This window comes from Tupaia chinensis, unplaced genomic scaffold, assembly GCF_000334495.1.
Source record: "Tupaia chinensis unplaced genomic scaffold, TupChi_1.0 Scaffold144180_1, whole genome shotgun sequence".
Classification (NCBI taxonomy): Eukaryota; Metazoa; Chordata; class Mammalia; order Scandentia; family Tupaiidae; genus Tupaia; species Tupaia belangeri.
The window spans coordinates 93361-97799 of record NW_006204037.1 but is presented as its reverse complement, the minus strand read 5'-3'; the positions used below and the strand labels follow the sequence as shown (position 1 = coordinate 97799).

Below are 4439 nucleotides of genomic sequence, written 5' to 3'. Positions count from 1 at the left end.
AAAAAAAGGGAACCAGCAGTTAGCGTAATGGCTATGTTGCTGGACTCCCACGTAATTGACCGTGGTTCGCGTCCCAGACCTGGTGGCTTAAAACCCATGCTGGGCGCGTGTGTGTGCGTGCACAAGATCCCGAGAAGAGAATGGAGGAGAAGGGATTGTGGCGTGGCCATCCCCTCTGGGGAGTGATTTCTTGCTTTCTGTCTCTCTCTCTCTCTCTGTCTGTTTGGCGAGCGCACACGCCCTATAGTGAAAAACCTCTCAAAAAAAAAAAAAAAAAAGAGAGAGAAAAAAGACGTGGGCTGTGCTGAGTGAAGGTTTCTACTGTCTTTCTGAGGGTGTGACTGGGAGTTGTTTGGAGGTTGGCGGAGCTGGACTGGAGATCTGTAAGCAGAGCCGTCAGTCATGTCGCACAAACAAATTTACTATACAGACAAATACGATGAAGAGAAGTTCGAGTATCGGCATGTCATGTTGCCCAAGGACATAGCCAAGCTGGTTCCTAAAACCCATTTGATGTCTGAATCTGAATGGAGGAATCCTGGCATTCAGCAGAGTCAGGGATGGGTCCATTATATGATCCATGAACCAGAACCTCACATCTTGCTGTTCTGGAGGCCACTACCCAAGAAGTCAAACAAATGAAGCCAATAAGCCACTTTTCAGTGTCTAGCTCTACACAGCTGTCCTTACTTTCTAACATCTTTCTGATAACCTGATTATGTCGCCTTCCTGTTTCTCACTTTGATATTTAAAGGATATTCAATACACTGTTTGGATGTGCTGGTCATTGCTTTGATTCTTGAGTAGAGCCCAAACCACAGGAGCCCAGCTAGAGGAGTGCTCTATGGGCCACCGAGTGTGATCCCGGGAGCCATGATGCCATCTGTCTCCAGAAGAACATGTTTGACGGATGGAGGAAGCATCCGAGACTAAGACCATGGCTGTTGCAGGGATCATGTAAACTTGTTCTGTTTTTTCCTGCTGGGTGTTTTATGTGTGGTGACTTGTGGGTTTAAGTTTCAATGTATTGGAAACTTTTCATTTTATTCAAGAAATCTGTTCCATGTTCAAAGCCTTGATTAAAGAGGAAGTTTGTATGATAAAAAAAAGAGTTAAATCACACTTATACCACTATAGTGATTAGTACTAGTAATCTTTTTTAAATTTTTTCTTTCTTTGTCTTTTTCTTTTAATCTTCCTTCCTGCTCCAACTCTCAAAAACTTACCCAGAAAACCCAAAAATTACACAAAAGGCAGCTCAAAGAGCCAAGGCAAGCCAGCCCAAGAGTAGCAGGCTCCCTCCCACAGGAGCCAATCTGGATGCTGGGATCTCCACTCAGAGCCTGGTAGTAAAAACTGGTGCAGAAATAGGTGATTCCAGAGGCAAGGAGCAAACTGGTCCAGAGGGGCTTTCTGCACAGGGCACCCCTAACAGTGCCAGATTGTGGAAGAAGTGGTACTTGGCCTTTTCAAAGAGTTCCTTCCCATGGGCATCCAGAAATTGAGTGCTGTGTGCTCTGTAGGTTGCCAAGCTTAACGCCCCAGCTCCAGACAAAGCACCCATGCAGCAGAAAGCAGCCCTTAGCCAGCGCACTGCTGTAGATGGTCACATGCCTGATGAATACCACTCAGGCCACCCCTAATCTTTTTTTTTTAGATGATAAGGAAATGATAAGGAAAATTCCCAATGGACATAAAAATGGTCAAAAGCACCCTGCCCAACCCCGCTGCCCACAGGTCAATTTTTCTCCCCAACAAAGATACAAAATGAACATGTAATTGGGATGGTAACTCTGCTGGACATTCCAATCCAACCAGGTACGGTCCCTACAGCAGGAAGGGAACAGAATTAGGTTTTATTAGTAATGTTATGGTAGTAACCAGATGTGATAATGGCAGCTTATTTGAGGTCTCCTGATTCTTTGAGTATGTGTAGGAAAGCAGAGTTATCGTTCTATGACTGCCCACATCTGAACACATTCAACTACCATGGAAACTACAAAGGAAGGAAAAATATATTTATTCCAAGATTTGTTTGCCTGAATTTTTAAACACCCTTTCTTCCACAGAAGCCCAGAGTGCTGGTAATGTGCTAGGGGCAGCTGTGCTGTGCAGCATGAACTTTCATGCTCTGGGGGTTCTGAGAAGGGTAGTGGATTAGTGCTGGTGCCCTCATGAAAGGAGGAGGTGGTCCCATTAGGTGGAACATGTGTGGGTCACAACCTGGGGGGGGGCAATGCCAGGGGGTGGCAGCAAGGTGACAGCTGGGGGGCCACCTGCAGGGAGGTTGAAGTAGTTGGCAGAGGCTTCTTCAGCTGCAGGAGGAGGAGGAAGGGCTCCTAGCAGTCCCAGAACAAGTTGGAGCTTGATCCCAGAGCCTGTGGTTCCATCCTTCTTTTCTTTTCATCTTGCTGCTTGGGTCCTCTCTATTTCACATTGAGACTGCAGTCCTTGACCATCAACTTATTAAAGGAACTTTCAGTGGTCACTTCTGCATCTTGTCTTGATGAAAGCACACTGCTGTCTCTGCACAACAGTGATCATCTGGATCTCTCCCAACTGGTAGAAATGATTTCTTGGGAACAGCAGTTGGCATAATGGCTAAGTCGCTGGACTCCCATGTAGTGGACAGCAGTTTGAGTCTTTGACCCAGTGGCTTAAACTCATACTGGGTGCATGTGTGTGTGTGCTCAAGACCCCAAGGGGAGAATGGAGGAGGAGGGATTGCGGCATTGTCATCCCCCCTGGGGGGGTGATTTCTTGCTTTCTCTCTCTCTGTCTCTGTCTTTCTGGTGAGTGCATGCACTCTATAGCAAAAACCTCTCCAAAAAAATAACTAAATAAAAGAAGTGATTTCTTAGATCTGTCTCAGTAATGGTATCACCCAGACCACCAACATATAGTGTGGTGATTGTCTTATCCTCAGCTGGGTCCAGATAAGGCATGATTGATGCCCGCAGGGTCATTGATTCCATAATACCGGTCTTTAATATTCTGATTAGCAATAGGTTCATCTGGATCTATAGGCTTCTCAAGTCTGTATGGACACTCCTCTCCTCTCTTACACTCTCCTTTCACCCAGAAGGAGAAAATGTGGGGTCAGTTCCTTTTGTAATAGGGTGTAGTCTGGGCCAGTTTGAGTTGCATGTCACTGGTGGAAGTGGGTTTTCACAGCATGTCAACTGGCCGTGTTTCATCAGAGTTATAAATCTCTCTCTCCATATTCTGTGTGTAGTATTATTATTTGTTGACATCTGACTTTGGCATGTCATCTTTAAAAGACAATCTTGCATCTGGAACCTGATTGGGCAGGCCATACTCTAAGAGGTAAGTCTGATAGACATTCATCAATTTATTGCAGGTTTGGCATACTTTGGTCTTCTTGAAATACATGCGGACCCCAGGACACTAAGAAACACTATGAATGGCCTGGCAGAAGTTTTTCATTCCTTCCCATATCTTTCTTTGGTCATTTGGATATATAGGTTTTCTCTAAGACATGTCTAGCACAGAATGGGAAAGTCTGCATCCTCCCAGTTCTGCCCATTGTAGGTGTTGGAACCCAGAGGGGTCGCCATCTTGAGAGTGTCCAGAGGCCTAAAAAATTTTGTAACCATTCATGGAAAAAAAACTCTGTTCTTCACTATGAAGGGCAAGTTTCTTAATCCTTGTAAGTCTTAATTTCTTCATCTCTAAAATGGGTAAAAATCACTTAAAATTTATCAATTGTGTGTTCCTGAAAAAACAAGTATATACAAAATATTTTGAATATCCTTTTTTTAAAAGAATTAATTTAATCTATTCATTCATATTTAATTTGACAGATAGAGACACAGAGAGAGATAAGAGAGAGAGAGAGAGAGAGAAGGGAAGTGAGAAAGCAAGCCACCAGGTTTAGGACTTGAACTGTGGTCAGTCATGCGGGAATGTCTACTGCCTTAAAAACCATTCCACCTGCTGGTCCCATAGTTTGCATATACTTTTAAGGGGTTCATAGAGTAGCCCATTTAGTGTCCATTTAGTGTCTTGAAAATAAAAATATCTACTTTTAAATTTTTGATGGTGAGATAAGTTTTCTATTTTACAGAACTTTAAAACAAAAGATGATTCTTGATGAGAAAAAGGTTATAAAAATGCCATTAATTATCAGTTGGAATTCTCTTTTAACCAGACTCTCTGTGCTTTACTAGTACATCAATAATTATCATAATAAGCCTAACTTAACATTTTACAAAATAGTGCCCTTTTTTCTCACTTCTCAGAATTACCTTGGTTGCATATTAAAAAATGATTAACTTCATTTCTGAAAATTCTGACTCAGAAAGTTTGGGGTATGTTCAGGAATCTTTATTTTTGATGTAATAATCCAGTCCTAGCTTTTAAATAAAGTGTAAGAACAGACAACGTCTTAATTCTTGCCCATCTGGGTTTATTATTAC

At 42.8% G+C, this 4439-nt stretch overlaps 3 pseudogenes; 1 reads left to right on the top strand and 2 right to left on the bottom strand.

The window, feature by feature from the left end:
* The first annotated feature begins 402 nt into the window (after positions 1 to 402).
* LOC102490882 (cyclin-dependent kinases regulatory subunit 1 pseudogene) lies at positions 403 to 642 on the top strand (annotated as a pseudogene).
* Positions 643 to 1258: 616 nt separating this feature from the next.
* LOC102490459 (transmembrane protein 256 pseudogene) lies at positions 1259 to 1775 on the bottom strand (annotated as a pseudogene).
* Positions 1776 to 2092: 317 nt separating this feature from the next.
* LOC102490031 (pre-mRNA-splicing factor RBM22-like) lies at positions 2093 to 3578 on the bottom strand (annotated as a pseudogene).
* Positions 3579 to 4439: the final 861 nt, after the last annotated feature.